Here is a 20,006-nt window from a genome sequence, read left to right as displayed (position 1 = left end):
GAGGTTCACCTTGCAGGAAAAAAATGATTTTGCTCTAGAAGGTGGTTACAGGAAGTACTCACAATGAGGCAATCCAGATCAAGTTCTTCTGTTCCAGGAACCTGTCAATAAATGTTATAAAAAAATTTCATGTGATCAAGTTTGGAAAAGACTGGCTAAAACTTGAAATAGAATTCTTCTTTATTGTAGGAATTTTCAGTTTTCACTTTGCTAATGTGAATTGGGAACCCTAAAATGAGGTACCTAAAATGCAATCATCCTCAAACTTATTTGACCACAGAATGTATTTTTAAAGCCTTCTTGAGGGGCTAGTGCTTTGAGGAGGACATTTTGGGAGATATGGGGCTGATCATAGCTTGACTGAGATATTATAAAGGGTGTTGTTCTAGATCTATGGTTTCCAAATCCTGGTCCGTGGACCAGCTGCATCACAATTTGCTGCTGATAATATTTGAAGACAGACTTCTAGAATACATCTCACATCTACTGAATCAGTGATCTACTGGTGGGGCAGCAGATAACTCTACTTTTAATTCTTGTGCTTTAATTCAGATAATTCTTGTGCTGAGTTCAGTTTAGAACCCCTTGAGATAATGTCTTCCTAGGTCACTGTCAACTCTGATGCCATAATCTTTTCATAAGACTCTCTCTCTTCTCAGCACTGTCTTTAAGGCATTCTTCACTTCTTTGTTCCTCAGACTATAGATCAGGGGATTAAGCATGGGATTGAAAAGGCTTGAAACAAGAGGAGATATTTCTTCTGCTCCTTTGGGTTCCCATGCTGAGGCCCAACATTCGTGATAATGGCTGTGCCATAGAAGAGTCCAACCACACAGAGGTGGGATGAGCAGGTGGAGAAGGCCTTTCTTTGACCTTCCCCTGACTGGATCCTAAGGATGGCACCGAGGATGCACATGTATGAGACTACAATTGATGAGAAGGGTCCCACTAGCACAGAAATTGCTCCAGCCAACACTACTATTTCATTGATGTGGGTATCTGCACGGGCAAGTTTGAGAACAGCCATGATTTCACAGAAAAAGTGATTAATTTTCTGAGGTCTACAAAAGGGTAAAGATAGAAGTAAAACTAGATGAACCAAAGACAGAAGAACTCCAATGGTCCAGGAAGTCACTGCAAGGGTGACGGAGACTCTCCAACTCATGATGGCAGAATATTGGAGGGGGCGGCATATGGCCACATACCGATCATAGGACATTACCACCAAGAGAAGACATTCGGTGACAGCAAATGTCAAAAAGAGAAAGGTCTGTGTCATGCAGCCAGCAAAGGAGATGGGCCTGGCTGGATTCAGGAGGTTCACCAGCATCTGGGGCACCGTGTTGCAGGCATAGGCTATGTCGACGATGGCCAGGTGTGAGAGGAAGAATTACATGAGGGTGTGCAGTCTGGAGTCCAGTGAGATGAGCCCCAGGATGACCCCGTTACCCAGCAGGGTTAAGGTGTAGAACAGGGAGAAGAGCCCAAAGAGAAGCACCTGAATCCTTGGGCTGAAGAGAAACCCTAGTAGGATGAACTCCATGATAGATGTCATATTGTCTCTCATATTCCTAAAACAGAGGAAATTGAGTTAATGTTCATGTTTTAAGAGAAGTCTTCAAAAATAGATTTATGTTAACCTGTTTGATACCTTTTTGTTGGATAGAGAATTGTTCAGAAATGCTTTCAGTGAATTTTTGTGTTTTTTGATGAATGTTTAAAGACTATATTTGGTAACCCTAAAATAAATTTTAAAAAATATTTGTGTACATGCACACATATACATATGTTTCTCTTGTTGTGGCTTTCAATGTTTTTAACAGAGGTTAAATTTTCAAAATAAATATATGGTCACATGTTAATAGAATACAGTTTTTATTTCACTCACTGAGATACCTCGTATCCTTCAAATAAATTCTGGTTTTAGGCACTGTCTGTGCAGGTAATTGGCAATAGTTAGATGACTTCTGTGAGGGGGCAAGTCTCTGAATTCCTTGAGAGATTGAACTAAATCATCTTTCTTACTCTATGATCCCACAATAAAATGTAAGTACAAACATTTTTGTTTAAATTTTATTCCCATCTTTTATATAAGATCATCTTATCTTGGAGACGGCAAGGATGAGCAATAATTCTCAATTTAAATGGCCATCAAATTATAAACCTGTTTAAAAATCATCCCATTTGCATTATAACTCTCTTGTTACCATTCCAATGATAAGTGTCGGGTCCAGGATGTTGAAAATAAAATAATTCGCAGGTATTTATTGACTTCCTATTAGGTCCTAGCATTGTTCTGAGGGTGGAGCTATCAGTGATGGGAACTCTGAGCTCAAACTCATTCCTCGGACTGTGGTCTCATAACTTGCACATAATAAATAAATGAGCACTTATACACTTATCTGCCAACTCTGGATATTCTTCCAACTATATTTAGATATTAGACTTCCTCTGTATGTGACATTTCAAATCTAGGTTTTTAATAAAGAAGTGCTGGCCTTTTTTAATATTAAACATTTACCAGAAAGTCATGGCACACATGTATCTCTTACCTTAAAAATAGCTACCAGTCATAAATAACCATTAATATATTGATTAGATTCATATATTAATATATTAATAATGTATTTACTCAGATTATCCTATGATTTAAAGTATCAATTAGCAAAATTTGAGCATTAATAAAAATGTACTTTTGCATAATATTAAAGTGTAAGAGTAAAAGATAAGCAATGAAAATGATGTTAAAATATATTTGACCAGAACTCACAAAGGCAAGTAGGGAACCCGTGTGTCCAGAGATGACTGTGGTATAAGGACCCAAAAATCTTCATGCAGACAAGGCAAACACGTCTAGTGTAGCTGAGTTCACTGACAGCCCTGGAAGACTTTCTGCTCATAAGAGTCCTGCCAAAGAAGGTTCTTGGCTCTTCAAGTTTCCTTTGAGAAGAAAAGGCTTTATTAACATATTATCTCCACAGGGTACCTTTCTAATTGTCATGAGGGCTTTGTGTAGGGCACGAGACAGTAGGTCTTGCGTGCACCAGCATGTTCCCTATAGAGACATGAAGAACCCAACTGCTGATTTCCTTTTGAGAGGGGAGAGGACTGGCAGTCTCTGTCTATTTCTGTCTCTGAGGAAGCCAGAGAGATAGCAAGATCTTGCAAAGTGAAGGTAAGAGCAGGTAGTCCCTCCGTAACTGAAAGGATACACACACATGAAGTCATACCCTGGTGCCGCATGAATATTACAGCTACCCAAATACAGGAATTTGTTATAGTTTCATGAATTTTTATGTTGTTCCAGCTCCTAAGCCTTCAAGGGGCACTTGGGGGATGCAAAGATCCGTGTCTGGGTATTGTCAGTGAAATGGAACCTTGACATTCATTCCCGCAGCCATATTTCTTTTATTGTAGTCTGGTTTCCCAACTGTCCTGAAGCTGGTAGGAGAATAAACTTGCATTTGAAGGTCTTAATCATTAGATTATTTTAGATAGCAGCCATACCCTACATCCTTGAGCATAGATCTGGAAATGTGAGGGCATTCATGTTAGGGATTCATGTTAGACATGCTCCAGGGCTTGTCGCCCTGTCTGGAAGAAGAATGGATGAGGCACAAGGGCTGAGAAAAGTTTACTTTTGAAAATTTTCTTTTTTTGATAACTCTTGGACCTTTCCTCATGGGAAAGATATAGCTCCATAAAGGCAGATGGTCAACTCGTGTCCCCTCTACCCTCATGGATGGGGCTGGATATATGTATTCCACCTATCAAACTAGGCATGTTCTACTATTAAAGCATATACTTGGAGGATAGCATTCCAATTCTTCAGGGTGTTATCAACAATCTAGTGCCCTAAATCTGTGTGTCAGGTCACAATTTCTATCAGGTTTACAATTTCTGAGTAATACATGTATTGGGACCAGTAAATCCCTTGACCATTTGCCCCCTGTCACTTTCTTTGCTGTGAAGTGAGTCTATTGGACTGAAGTGATGTTATGTGTGAAACCATGTCAGAAATAGCCCTCCATTAGAGGTACTAGCTAAGGTTCTGCAGATAAGAAAGAGAAATTCATACCTGTAATGCATAACATCTGCAATCACAATGAATTATTGCCCTATATAAGGTGGAAGAAATCAACAGGCCATCAACTGTGTTGGTCTCCTTAGTAGGAAGGCACCATATTGAGGGCCCAGCATTGGTCTCTGCTACTCACAGGACAGATGTTCAGCTGAGTAGAGCAGACTTGGCAAGGGGTAGCCTATGCTGTTGGATTCATGCAAAGCCTCCATCTCTTTTGCCATGGCTACTGCACTGGTGTACTCACTAGGGTGGCTGAGAGCAAAGCCTGGCTGACATTTATGACTGAGTCATCCTGTGCCTGGTTGTTTAATACTTCTTCGGGAATGATTTATTTTTAAAGTAACAAATGCTCTTTTAATTGATCTACAGATAAAAACTACTCAGTGAAGGTCAGTAAGTACATCAGCCCCTAATCTCCTAGAGCCATAGCCTGGAAAGATTTGAGGAATGGCGTTAACTGATTATTTTCATTACTTCACTTCATCCACAGTATTAGAAAAACAAGGCATTGTATCAGTTTAGATGAAATGCATGGCTGGCAGTCAAATCCAGTCCCTTATATTCCATATTTTTCTTTAGGTCTTCTACTTTGTCAATGTAAGCTTTCATGGCATCGTCCTTGGAAGGCCCTTTCAGTTTATTCCAGGCCTTGCCTTTGAGGTCCAACATCCCAGATCTTTTCGTATTTATGTCACTCACAGTCACTTGTTGTTTGGCATTAATATGAGATATACATATTTTCATACATCTCTTCCCCATACTTCCATGTACCCGATAGTCCAACTGTGCTCCTTCCAGGTCAATGACCAACCAGTCAATCCATTTTCCAATTTTCAAGAGTCCAACATGTTCTCACCTCAGGCAACTCCTTTTTCCATAAAGTAGATGACTAGGTAAATTGTCAGCGGTGGGCAATGAGAGATTTACCGTCATTGATTACCTTTAAGGCCTCAAACCTGAATGGTAGATATATTGCACCAGTATATCTTGCCAAATCATCCTTGTATCAGGACTATCTTTTTTCCTAAACTGTCAGCTGATTGTAGGGAATCACTCAGCAACTATCTATCTATCTATCCATCCCTCCATCCGTCTATCTACTTACCTATCAACTGAGAGGGAGGCATGAGTGATGTAGGTGTTCTGGGCATCTGGGCCAACTGTTCTTTCAGCTTTTGTCTTCTGCACTTGCTCTTGTCCTAAGTTATATCACATTCTTTGTTTTTTATATCATGGATAGTTGCTGTGATCGCTCAGTCTTACAATTTTCTGGGCGTGATGACATCTCAGTTCAAAATAGGGCAACCTCAGGTTTATAGTTACGTGATGCTCTATGGTTCGTCTCTACCAAGGCTCAAGAGTATCCGAGGAGCTGTGTTTTAAAGGGTGTATCGTCTCTGCTGTAGATGGAAGGGCTTGGATGTAGAATCCCTGTGATCCATCCTATGATTCACATAGGAGACCTTGCCAGAGACTCCACGTGGTGTCTTGATGTCATGACCAGAGATACCTTCACATCTATGTGGTCTCCTGGTCAAACGACCCAAGTACGAGAGCTATAAATGGTAAGTGTATGGGTCAGTAATTTTTTATATATTAATACACTTGTGTAAGTACCATCCCGATCAAGGCACAGAACATCTCCATCACAACAGAAAATTTCTTTGTCCCTCACCTCTTGACTGCCAGAAATCACTTCTTTCTTCTGAAGTAACCACTATTTGACTTTTATTGCAACAGATTAGTTTTGCCTGTTTTTGAACCTCCTACAAATAAATTTTACAGCATGTATGCTTTTGTGCCTGGCTTCTTTGACCCAATGTAATGTTTTTGAGATTCCCTCATGTTGTTGTATTAGTAGTTTGATCTTTCTTATGATGCATATATTCAATATGAACATTTCCACAATTTGTTTTTATATTCTACTGTTCATATACATTTGAATTATTTCTAGTTTTTGGCTATTGTCATTAAAGCTTCTAGGAATATTCTTACACATGTTTTCAGTGGGTATATACCAATGGAACAGAATTGCTAAATCATATGACAGGCACGTTTATGTTTAGTAGATATTGCCAAACAATTCTCCAGTGCAGTTTTATGATTTTATACTTTCCCACCGGTACTAGATATTAGTTTTATAATTAAAAAAAAATCTTCCTTAAATGTATTTTCCTTTTTTTCAGTGAGGAAGTTTGACCCTGAGTTAACATCTGTTGCCGATCTTCCTCTTTTTCATTTTTTCCCTCCCAAGGTCCCAGTACATAGCTGTATATCCTAGTTGTAAGTCATTCCAGTTCTTCCATGTGGGATGCTGCCACAGCATGGCTTGATGATCGGTGTGTAGGTCCACGCCCAGGACCTGAACCCTCTAACCCTGGGCTGCCAAAGCGGAGTGTGAGAAGTGAACCACTCAACCACAGGGCTGGTCCCTAGTTTTATAATTTAAGCCATTGTGGCATTTCTTTGTGATTTTTGTTTATATTTTGTTAATGACTGTATTGAACACATCATATGCTTATCGGCCTTTTGGATATCCTCTTTTTTAAAGTAATTTTATTGGGATTGTAATGGTTTATAACATTGTGTAATTTTGGGTGTGCATTATTATCAATTCCTGAATACACTTCATCATGCTCAGCCCTAGTAGTCTCATTTTTATCCATCACCATACATATGTTCTCCTTTCCATCTACATATGTACACACATATGTGCACATACATATGTGTCCTTCTCCCCACCCCCAACTCACTTCCCCTCTGGTAACCACTAATCTGTTCTCTTTATCAATGTATTTGTTATCTTCCACATATGAGTGAAATCATGCCGTATTTCTCCTTCTCTGTGTGACTTATTTCGCTTAACGTCATACCCTGAAGGTCTACCCATGTTGCTGCAAATGGTACAATTTTGTCTTTTTTATGGCTGAGTAGTATTCCATTGTATGTATGTATATATATATATATATATCTACACACACCACATCTTCTTTATCCATTCACCTGTAGAAGGGCACTTGGGTTGCTTCCACATCTTGGCTATTGTGAATAATAATGCTGCTATGAATGCAGAATGCTAATACTTCAATGAAAATAGGGGTGCATAAGTCTCTTGGGATCATGGATTTCAAGTTCTTTGGATAAATAGCCAGTAGTGGGATAGCTAGATCATATGGTATTTGTATTTTTAATTTTTTGAGAAATCTCCATACTGTTTTCCCTAGTGGCTGCACCAGTTTGCATTCCAACCATCAGTGTATGAGGGTTCCCTTTTCTCCACATCCTTTCCAACATTTGTTATTTTTCATCTTGGTAATTATAGTCATTCTGACAGGTGTAAGGTGGCATCACATTGTAGTTTTGATTTGCATTTCCCTAATAATTAGTGATATTGAACATCATTTTGTGTGTCTGTTGGCCATCTGTATATTTTTCTTGGAAAAATGTCTGTTCATGTCCTCTGCCCAGTTTTTGATTGGTTTTTTTGTTGTTGTTGTTGTTGAGTTCTCTGTACATTTTGGAGATCAACCTCTTGTTGGATAAATGATTTGCAAATATTTCCTCCCAGTTTGTGGGTTGTCTTTCCATTTTGTTCATGGTTTCCTTTGCTTTGCAGAAGCTTTTTAGTCTCATGTAGTCCCATTTATTAACTTTTTCTTTTGTTTCCCTTGTCCACATAGATATGGTATTTGAAAAGATGCGGCTAAAACCAGTGTCAAAGAGCATACTGTCTGTATTTTCTTCTAGGAGTTTTATGGTTTCAGGGCTTACATTCAAGTCTTTAACCCATTTTGAGTAATTTTTGTGTATGGTGTGAGATAATGGTCTACTTTCATTCTTTTGCATATGGCTCTCCGGTTTTACCAGCACCATTTGTTGAAGAGACTTTCGGTTCTCCATTGTATGTTCTTGGCTCCTTTGTTGAAAATTAGCTGTCCCTGGATGTGTGGTTTTATTTCTGGGCTTTCAGTTCTGTTCCATTGATCTGTGTGTCTGTTTTGGTGCCATTACCGTGCTGTTTTGATTACTATAGCTTTGTAGTATACTTTGAGGTCAGGGATTGTGATGCCACCAAATTTGTTCTTTTGTCTCAGTTTTGCTTTTGCTATTCAGGGTCTTTTGTTCATATAAATTTTAGGATTACTTGTTCTATTTCCTTGAAGAATGTCATTGGGATTCTTAGTAGGATTGCATTGAATCTGTAGATTACTTTCGGTAATATGGACATTTTAACTGTGTTTATTCTTCCAATCCATGAGCATGGAATACCTTTCCATTTCTTTATGTCCTTCGATTTCTTTCAATAATGTCTTATAGTTTTCAGTGTATAGGTCTTTCACCTCCTTGGTTACATTTTTTCCTAGATATTTTATTCTTTTTGTTGCAATTATAAATGGGATGACTCTTGACTTCTCTTTCTGATAGTTTGTTGTTATTGTATAGAGATGCAATGGATTTTTGTAAGTTGAGTTTGTCCCCTGCAACTTTGCTATAGTTGTTTATTATTTCTAATAGTTTTCTGGTGGGTTCTTTAGGGTTTTCTATATACAGAATCATGTCATCTGTAAACAGAGAGAGTTTTACATCTTCCTTTCCAATTTGGATACATTTTATTTATTTTTCTTGCCTAATTGCTCTGGCCAAAACCTCCAGTACTATGTTGAATTGGAGTGGCGAGAATAAGCACCTTTGTCTTGTTCCTCTTCTCAGAGGGATGGCTTTCAGTTTTTCACCATTAAGTAGGATGTTGTCTGTGGGTTTGTCACAGTGTCATATAGACCTATAATAAAGGTTGCAGTACCTTTATTATATTGAGGTACTTTCCTTTTATACCCATTTTATTGAGAGTTTTTATCATAAATGGATTTTGGATCTTATTAAATGCTTTCTGTGCACTTGTTGAGATGATAATGTGATTTTTACTCCTCATTTTGTTAATGTGGTGTATCACATTGATTAATTTGTGGATGGATGGAACCATCCATGCATCTCTAGTCTAAATCCCACTTGATCATGGTGTATGATCTTTTTAATGTATTGTTGTATTCGATTTGCCAATATATTGTTGAGTATTTTTGCATCTATCTTCATGAGCAGTATTGGCCTATAATTTTTCTTCCTTGTGTTGTTCCTGTCTGGTTGTGGTATCAGGGTAATTTTGGACTCAGAATGTCTTAGGAAGCATTTCATCTTATTCAGTTTTTCAGAATAACTTGAGAAGGATAGGTATTAAATCTTCTTTGAATGTTTGGTAGAATTCCTCAGAGAATCCATCTGGTCCTAGATTTGCTTTTTGGGAGGTTCTTTTGATTTTTTGATTGCTGTTTCTATCTCTTTACTTCTGATTGCTCTATTCAGATTCTCTATTTCTTCTTGATTCAGTTTAAGGAGGTTGTATGAGTCTAAGAATTTTTCCATTTCTTTTAGGTTATCCAAAGTGTTGACATATAGTTTTTCATAATATTCTCTTATAATCCTCTGTATTTCTGTGGTATCTGTTGTAATTTCTCCTCTTTCACTTTTAATTTTATTTGTTTGTGCCTTCTCTCTCTTGGTGAGTCTGGCTAAGGCTTTGTCAGTTTACCTTCTCAAAGAACCAACTCTTAGTTTCATTGATCATTTGTTTTTTTTAGTCTCTATTTCATTCATTTCTGCTGTAATTTTTATTATTTCCCTTCTTCTGCTGACTTAGGTCTTGTTCTTCCTTTTCTAGTTCTGTTAGGTGTAGTTTAAGATTACTTATTTGAGGGGCTGGCCTGGTGGTACAGCAGTTAAGTGCGCACATTCCGCTTCTCAGCAGCCTGGGGTTCGCCGGTTCAGATCCCGTGTGTGGACATGGCACCGCTTGGCACGCCATGCTGTGGTAGGCATCCCACATACAAAGTAGAGGAAGATGGGCACGGATGTTAGCTCAGGGCCAGTCTTACTCAGCAGAAAGAGGAGGACTGGCAGTAGTTAGGTCAGGGCTAATCTTCCTTGGGGGAAAAAAATATTTTATCTTGTTTAGAAAATGACCTAGATACTCAATAAATTTCTATCATTTCACTTAATTTAGTAAAACTCTAAAGTTTGAAGTTACCAAAAAAGATTTTGGAAGCTGATTTTTAAGTGTATATACCGTAAAACATAAGTATTGCACCCAAAACTTTTACCCATTTTATTTATCGAAAGTATTTGTTTTCAGCAATTATGTTTAGATTACTCTCAAAAACTTTGTGCGACATTAAAGTGCTTAGCCATCATCTTAAGTTGTTTGAAGTACATACACCATAGCACATAATTATTGTTAAAAAGTTTCTCTGAAACTTTTACCCTTTTTTACATTTATTTAGTTTACCTGTCCTCAATAATTACATTTAGATCATCTACAAAAACCTCTTCAGACATCAAACAAAATCAGCCATTATTCTAAGTTATCACTTTTGCTGATAAATTTTGGAACAGAGATAACATGAGCTCATTTGACCAGCAGACTCAGGCTGTATGTTTTCATCATATCCAGTGCTGATAAAGCTAAGGACGTGTATTTAAATCAAACCAGTAAACTTAAACAGGCTTTCATTTATCAAAGATCATTTTATGTCATGTTAAATAACTTAGTCTTTTAGAAGTTTCTGCATATTAATCAAAGACCACATTCCATTACGAGAGATTTTGAATCCTCTCTTTTAAGGGCGACCCTTAAGGGGGACTCATCTGAAACAGAGGTTTCCCAGAATGGCCGTTTGTTTTTTGCTATTGGCTCATAACTATGGGCCAACTAATCAGCCAAAATTTTTCCCAAGTATCTCTTAGGTGGGATAGATGTGGCACCTCCCATATTAACACTTTTGAAAAACAGGCAAGGGGCTGGCCCAGTGACACAGTGGTTAAGTTTGCACATTCTGCTTCTCGGCAGCCCAGGGTTCGCCAGTTCGGATCCTGGCTGTGGACATGGCACCTCTTGGCACGCCATGCTGTGGTAGGCATCCCACATATAAAGTAGAGGAAGGTGGGCACAGATGTTAGCTCAGGGCCAGTCTTCCTCAGCAAAAAGAGGAGGATTGGCAGCAGTTATCTCAGGGCTATCTTCCTCAAAAAAAAAAAAAAAGAAAAGAAAAACAGGCAAAAAGACAAACAGCAACCAAACACCAAACAAGCATGCTTTCCCAAAAACCCTGGGCTAGCAAATGGAAGCTAGAACAAAGAAACTGAAACCAAAAACCAAAACTTGTGCTTCCAGTCCCACCTAGTCTGTATCCTAAACTTGGCAGTGCCCAAGAAATGAAGATCTGCCTTGTGGGTCTTCTCAAATGAACGAGGACAAAGGGACCTCAGCATGAACAGTGGGGCACTTATCCAATCTGGCTGGGGTGTTGCGACTTTTTATAAGCAGAGATGGACAGACACACAGATCCAGACACAGGAAAACCAGATACCAGTGAACTGGTTCCCAGAGCTGGGCTAGAAAGCCCTACAACTGTACCCACTCTGAATGTGTGCCCAGATGGCTCCTCTGTGAATGGAAGGGACCCCAGATGGCCCTGCCATAAATGGAAGGACCCCAGATGGAGGGGAAGGGAGTTCAAGGGCATCTCTGAGGTGACATGCCCAGTTCCAGATTGAGTCCGTTGACTCACCAGGAGCAAAAACAAACAAATCTAGAACCTATTTCCCTGCCATAAGAAAATGTTCCTAGGGCCAGCGTGCCAGGTCAGATGGAAAGTACTGGGGGCAGTCCTTAGTGCAAATCACGTAGGCAGCTGCTGGACTGCTTCCCAGGAAATCCCTGTCAGCCCGGAGCCACAAAGCCATGGGCAAGAGCCTCTTGGCTGGTTTGTCAAATTGTTACCACATACAATCACAGGTTCTTTACCTGCCACACAAGAGGGGCCAAATAGGAACTGGAACACCAGGCTTATGGCAAGGAAAGAGTTTTTATTTCAGATGACATCAGCTGGGAGACGAGAGTGAGCCCTTAAATTTGTCTTGTCTCCCCAAAAGATGGGAAGCAAGGATTTTTAAAGGCTGCAAGGAATGTGGCTGCTTGTAGGGACTGGGGGGCCTGTGGTCTTGCTGGTCAGTGCCTTCCCATCAGCCTGCATTTGGCCTTGTGGGGCTGCTTGTAGGGAGGAGGATGGCGAGATAAGGGAATCTGCAAGAGGGTGTCCCTTTTTGCCTGCCTCCCTGGTGGATGGTGGCTTCTGATGCCAGGAAGTCAGGGAGTAAGCAGGGAAAGGGGATGAGTGCTTTGATTTTACCCCATATAGGCTGGGTTTAATGTAGAGGAACTGATATCAGGGCTGGTATCACTTTGATATGCTGTATTTTCATTTTCATTCAGTTCAATGTATCTTTTATTTCCCTTGAGACTTCTTTGACTTACAGATTATTTAAAAGTATATTTTCAAATTTTCATGTGTTGAAGATTTCTCTATCTTTCTGATAAAATCATGCAATATAATGATGTTTTGGTCAGTGAGGGACTGTATATATGTTGGTGGTCCCATAAGATTGGTATCATATAGCTTAGGTGTGTAGTAGGCTATACCATATAGGTTTGTGTAAGTACACTGTGTGATGTTTGCACAATGACAAAATCGCCTAACAATGCATTTCTCAGAAGTACCCCCATCATTTAGCAATGCATGACTGTATTCCTTCCTAGTTTGATTCCATTGTAGTTGGAGAAAGCTCTCTGTATGATTTTCATTTCTTTTAAATTTGTTGAAGTATTTTTGGCGCCTAGAATAGATCTATCTTGGTATATGTTTTGTCAGCACTTGAAAATAATGTGTATTCTACTGTGTTGGCTGAGATGTTCTACAAATGCCAAATTAGACTCTATTGGTTGATGGTGTGTTGAGTTCTTCCAATTCTTGTTGATTTTCTGTCTAGTTGTTTTATCAGTTGTTGAAATGAAGGTGCTGAAGTCTCTAACCATGTGTTGATTTGTCTATATCTCCTTTCAGTTCTACCAGTTTATGTGTCACATATGTTGAAGCTCTGTTTGGGGAATACACATTTAGGATTGTTATATCTTCTTGGTAGATTAAATCTTTTATAATACAACATCTCTCTCTCTTTCTGAAATTTTGTTTGCCTTATCTGATTTTAATACAGTCGTTCATGGCTTAATGATGGGGATACATTCTGAGAAATGCCCCCATTCCTTAAAGACAATCTGTTAAGGACAGAAGGGTGATAGAAAGGTCAGAGGAAAGGAATCAATTAAAATTGGAGTTATGTAATTCAAAAAAGGTCAGAGGAAACATATAGTAGTCTCTGTTTCAATTATTCTCAGTCTTTAACAAATTTTTCAAAACCACATTTATAAAGGAAAGCCAAACTACTTAGAATTGTATAAAAATCATATCATGGAGCAATAGTCTTACAAGTAATTTTATTCTACAGCCTCTTCTTCAGCTTTTCTGACTCCTTTCAGAGAATCTAAATATACTTCACCAACTTAATAGCATTTACATTAACTGATGGTTTACTTTTAGCTTAAATATCTTTCAATTCTAGAACTTTATTTTAGTTATTTACTTAATATCTTTACTTTTATTTCCGTATGAAAAAATTTGCTGACACATGACAATTTTAGGTCACATGTGAAAGTTTCAAAAGGCTGATTCATCATAGAATCATTACACAAAAGATACATCCTAAGTCCTCAATGCCTTACACAGCAATGTATATTTTACATTACACGAAGTCAGATGTGGGTGAGGCAGCCCTCTCTCACCTTGTAGCTGCGCCTTATGGGACACAAGTTCTCCCAGTGGTGACAGCAGGGAAACAGATGGAAGATGCTCACACCTGCTCAGAACTACTTTTGCTTGGAAATGACACATATCACTTTTGCTCACTTTTTAGGCCAGAAACAGTCATGTGCGTTCATTTTAACTTCAAGGAAGGCTAGTAAATATGAGGAATTATATGGATATTTGATGATCTCTAACTCCAAAACATGTGATGGACCTGGTTTTTACTGGCTCACCAATGCTGATTTTACTGATGTCTTTCCTACTCTATGCTCAGTGATGACATATTGGTTGCTGAAAATTAGCCATGGTGGGAATGTTTATACCATGAACATCAGCAAACACTATAAATAAGCCTTGCCTCCCCCCTTAAAAAGCTTGTTGTTAAACATTTACCATTGCTCATATATAGTAATATTTTTTAAACTGTATCCAATGTGGTGATTTTTCTCTCATTTTTAGGATCTACTCTGAGAACCACTCTTCTTTCTTATGTAACTGACATCAAAAGTGATAAGACTTTTGAGCCCTGACTTCATCTGATACTTGGAAGAGAATAAATTTTATCATGTATTACAATGTAAGATAGCATTATAGCATTTAAATACACATGGTAGATATTTTATTTTGCATGATCACAGCAAATTTTCTACATAGATAATAAAGAGTTCTTGGTACATTGCGAGTTAAATTCAATTGTGCTAAATTATAATTTTGCTTCATATATATGATTGTCGTTTTTTTTAAAGACCCAGGCAAGTAGGATGATCTGAGTAATGAAAATATATTGACAATGATTGTATATTCTTTTGTGGGTGTAAGATAGGCATATATTAATTGGAGCATGCTCTGAGGTCTGTCTTGGACACTTGCATAGATGCCCACTGAATTTATCCACTGAGCGGCAAATGTCCTATTTGCAGACGTTGAAAGTAATGCCTTAAAGTTCATGAGAGTCCTGTGAGATTCTGAGGCTAGACTTCCCACTTGATTAAAGAGCTGTCTTTGCTTACACAAAAATAATTACCATAAAGAAGAAGGCGGGCAGCCAGCTGATCCTTTCAAGGACCAATTGAAAGTCTAGGTAAAGATGACATGGTCCTTTCTGCTTTGGTGATTCAAGGCTGTTTGGGCACTAACTCATTATGAATGAGGAGTCTCTATAAGCTGACATTAAATGTGCAATTTTGGTCTAAGACATCAGTAAAAATAATTATCACCATAAACCTCTAGCTATTTTTAAAGACATAGGCAAAGATAAAATAGTGAGGAGTGTGATACAGAAGGCCATTCAGTTGAATTCAAATGCCATGTTTACCATACAAAATGCATCCTGGGTAATACGTATTATCACATACATCAATTTGCCCTTCTGAGTGGCCAGCATTGTTCACTATGATGTAAAAGACACTCAGAAAGTTTTTGTTAAATGAATGAGTGTCAGATTTAATGAAAAACACATATAGGGAGGGCTAAATACGCGTAGATCCTGTGTTTTGCAAAGCTGTGACATTTGTGCTTTAAAAAAGAGAAAATTTTTACTGTTTAAAGTTAATGACAGTAATTTTATTTGAAAAACTATAATGACTCAATCAATTTAGAATATATTGTTTTCTAAGGGTCAATTGGAATTATTCTGTAATATTGGACTAGTATAACCTATAGAAAAATTATAACACTTAAATGCATTTTGTAGTTTCTATCTGCTTTGGGCTTACAGTTTGGAGAAATCTGAAGAGGAAGTTGTATTACTCAAAAGAAGAACTGCTGAAAGTGGCTTTGAAGTCACAGTGTCAATGTATGGCAGAGGTCTGAAGTTTTTAAACTAAGAGAAACGTTAACTAAGATGGAGTAGTGTCTCTTTATGAGCCGAAGCCCACATGATCTCTCAGACAATTTACTTTCTATAAATATGATCAACAAATGAGGGAGGATTCTATATAACAGAGTCTTAACTATGTAATGTTAAATTCGGCTACAAAAATAATTGCCTAGAATTCAGAATTGGGTAGGAAACATCAAGGACACATATAAATCTTTTTACACACTATTAAAAACAACTGGCAATGATTAAAATACATTTAATTTATAAACTGGAAGGTTAATAATTTGAATGAGAATAGTTTATTTCCATCAATTAGGAATATTTTCTCTTATAGATCATAGTCTTACTTCCCAGATTATTTCTTTCAATTGTGGTTATTTTTTATTCTGAATTAATAAATCCTTTATTCCTCATTTTGATTATCATTACATTAATATTATTTTAAACAATTACCAAAACTAAAAATAAAAATGAAAATACCACAGAACACTAATAAGTCATTACAGCAATGAAAGAGAGAAGAAAGTATTTGATGCTTGAATGACAGTTCAATTTGTTAATCAATGCAATTAAAGTGATTCAGCTCATGGAAATAAAAAAATATAGTCAATAAGAGCACATTCTCACATGGGCAGTGGTTTCCATTGAACATACAACAAAGGAAGCTCTGAAAAACAGTTCTTCATCTAAGGAATTTTACTATATGTCTCCACCTCTATGGCATTTTCAGAAAATCCAGCAGCGTTGGCATTCATCCTATCCCACGTTGGGACCAGAAAAATGTTTTCCTAAGAGATAGATGCTATCGGAGTATGATGCATACCAACACTCATGAGTAAACTGGGAGAATATAACTCAGAAATAACTATAAGCCACACTTAACTATTTCATTGATTTGTGAAAGGCAATAGACAGTTGTTTATGAAAACTGTCACTAGGACTTTTGTTTATTTTTAGGCTGACTGGTAGCCACTCAGTGACGCCAAGATTAGTAGCAAATGTTATGATGGATTTTTCCTGGTGGAGGTATCCATAACTATGTATTCCATTCCTTATTCTTCCATTTAGTGCTTTTGGTGAGTTATTTAACATCCCTGCACATCAATACCTTCATCTAGTATGTGAAGCCCCTTCATCTCTGTGGCTGCGTTCAGAGAACCATATGCAGAGGCCACGGCCTGGACAAGGAGTGTCTCATTTTCTTTGCCTCCTACTCATTTTTACATTCATGCCAGCTCTGGTCTCCATCTCTAATCACATTATTGGGAGTTATGTGGAGAATTATGCCACATGGAGCCAGAAGGCTTGTCTAGGAAGAGCTCCCATGAGCATTTCTTTGTTGTCAGCCCAGCTGCCTTGAACACAAACTCTGACTCAGAAAGACAGATAGCCAGGAAATGTATTTTCTCTCACCATAGCCCAGGTGATTTCTGCTGTCTCCTTATCCTATTGCAATAAGACGTATCCCAAACCACCTACCAGCGCAAATGAATCTCTTCTACATATGGGGGTGCTAGCTCTGGCTGTTACCTCAAGACTCTACTTAAGAGGCAAACCCACAGAAAGAGGATCTACTCCTTCTAGCAGTCTCCATAGTGAGAAATCTCAGGGTTGAAAATATTTACTTCACTTTCTGACGATGTTAGAGACTAATAAAGCTGTTGTTCTCTGCGCCCCTAAGAGCAAAGTTGTATCTTATGATCAGCTTAATACAAACAATTCTCCTGACTTTCTGGAGAAGTTTGATTTTCTAAGGGGTCCCCCGAAGTCATTACGCCTATATACGTCTTTCCTAAGGGAAAAAAGTTTCACTTGCTAGTCTCCCTGGAGGGGAGACAAAGATCACCTATGTTTGATTGTCTTTGAGGAAATCTGTTTGGGAAGGGCAGTAGCAGACAGATTCTCATAGGACACAAGTAGATTTGCAGATACCTCAAACACTGTAAGCTGAGGTAAATGTCACAGTTTATAGGACATAGCACTTGGATGTACAATAGTTTTGCTAATTCAAACTTCTTATCCTCAAGGTGATTTATAAGATTTGTGTCCCCCTAATATGTGATAAATGGGTACCTATGGAGACTGTGCAGTCACCTCTAAGGGGAGTAAGCCCTCTCAAGAAGATGCATATCTTCACCTACTGAGAAATGAGATTGGGACGCAAAGCCGTGAGACCATCACAATATCACCTGTGTTTAGCATTTATTATATTTCAGACCCTCTGGTATATATACCACACATACTATTTTATTTAATCCTGAGAATTGGTTAATATGTCATCTCCATGATATAGATGTGGGTATGAAATTAGAGAAATAAGTAAATTGTCCACAGTTTTCAACTGCCATACCAAAAATGAATTATATATACAGATACTAAATCTTCTGCTCTTACTACTGAATATATGTTCACTTTCAGAAGTTCTTACGTTCTCCCAGAAAGGCTTCACCGGCATTCCTCAGTGCTTACCAACTCTCCCCAGTCTTACAATCCTTCAGAATTCCTACTCGCATTTCCCTGGGCATGACTCATAATCTCAGAAGAAAATAACTTCTCTTTCCGTCTCTTGTTGTAAGATTCTTTAGATTACAGTTTATATGCATCTAACCTCAAAAATTTCTTCTGAATGTTTTTACTACCTAGTAGTTCTAAGATTGTCCCTCAGGTGCTGCTCCACTGGGCAGGTCTTATAAAAAAGTGTCGGCATTATTTTTCATTTATCCTGGCATTTTTACATCCATATTAGGTATAAACATGAGTATTTGAGAAATGCAAGTGAGTTCTTTGAAATACGCTTTACAAGTGGAAGCAGAACAGGCCAGCTAGGTGACCTGTTGGTTGAGAACAGATGAATCAGAGACGTAGAATTGCTGTGACATGCCAGCACATTATCTTTCTGAAGTTATTTGGTAATGATAACCAAACGAGATAATATATCTTTTATAATTCATTTTTGAAGTTTTGAAAGTTAACATCTTTACTTATAGTAGCTGCGTCATTGGGGTGTCTGGTAGATAGAACAGCGTCCCCCCGCCCAAGGTGTCCACATCCTAGTTCCAGGAAGCTGTGAGTATGTTACCTTATATGGGAAAGGAACTTTGTGATTTAGTTAAAGATCTTGAGATGCAGAGATGATCATGGGTTTGCCACAGGAGCCCACTATAATCACAAGAGTCCTTATAAGGGGAAGGTAGGAGGTCAGAGAGGAGACAACATGCTATGCTGCTGGCTTGGAAAATGGAATCAAAGAATGCAGATAGACTATGGAAAATGTAAAGAACAAAGAAAAATTGTTTTCTGGAGCCTCCAGAAAGAACACAACCCTGCAGACCCATTTTAGACTTGTGACTTCTAACATTATAGGATAATACGTTTCCATTCTGACCCACTAAGTTTGTGGTAATATGTCTCAGCAGCAATAAGAAAGCAAAACAGGATTGATCCTGCTTTATTTTCAGTATGTTATGAAATAAATCTATTTCTAACTTCTGTGGATACCCCAATAAAAATTTAAAGAAAAATTTTGATTTCTGGGTTTTATTTGAGCATATAAAGAGCTTGGATGTCATCATTCCTGTCTTCCCACGAGAAAAAAATCTGAACTGAAAATCAAAAACTCTTTATTACTAAAAAAGAAATTAATAAATTGTACTTCATTAAAATTAAAAATTTTGCTCTGCCAAAGACATGGTTAAGAAAAGTCAAGCCACACACTGCAAGAAAATCCTTATACATGTAGAAAAAATAACGATTCCAAAATTACAAAGAACTCTTAAAACTCAACAACAAGAAAATGAATAACAAAATTAAAAAACAGGCCAAAGACCCTAATAGACACCTCTCCAAAGTGATGACAACTATAGAAAAGCGGCTTTTACTCATTTTACAAACATTAGCATAGTGAGTATTACTCACTCTTGTTTCACAAATCCAGAAGGGTTTTTGCCACCCTAAAAGATAAGCGATGTTGGTTGTTTCAAAGCTATTTCGCATCTCTTGATGTCACTCCAAACCATTTTAAGATAAATTGGCTCAAACAAAAATATTGGTAGGAAAATTTATGTAAGAGTCTCTACAGGTGAACCAAACTTGCCATACTGGCAATTATAATCTAGGAATAAGTGTCAAGTTAGATCAACGCTCAGAACCCTAGCTTCCAGGACCACTTAAACACTTTCAAATGGAGGTCATTCACTTTATCGTATCATAACTTAACATATGTCTTAGAATTGATTATTCTGGTTGGATTGAATGTTTCCACAACTTTTCATCATTTACTCTGAAGTTATTTCAGACAGAGCTTAGAGTTTCTTTTCTTTCCTTTTTTTCTGGGGGGGGTGGTGGCGTGAGG

The 20,006-nt window shown here is 37.9% G+C and overlaps 1 pseudogene; it reads right to left on the bottom strand.

The window, feature by feature from the left end:
* Window positions 1-635: 635 nt before the first annotated feature.
* LOC106841949 (olfactory receptor 2A7-like) lies at window positions 636-1,567 on the bottom strand (annotated as a pseudogene).
* Between the last annotated feature and the right edge of the window lie 18,439 nt (window positions 1,568-20,006).

Source organism: Equus asinus, chromosome 1 (genome assembly GCF_041296235.1).
Source record: "Equus asinus isolate D_3611 breed Donkey chromosome 1, EquAss-T2T_v2, whole genome shotgun sequence".
In the NCBI taxonomy this organism is placed as follows: Eukaryota; Metazoa; Chordata; class Mammalia; order Perissodactyla; family Equidae; genus Equus; species Equus asinus.
This window is presented reverse-complemented; position numbering and strand designations above follow the sequence as displayed.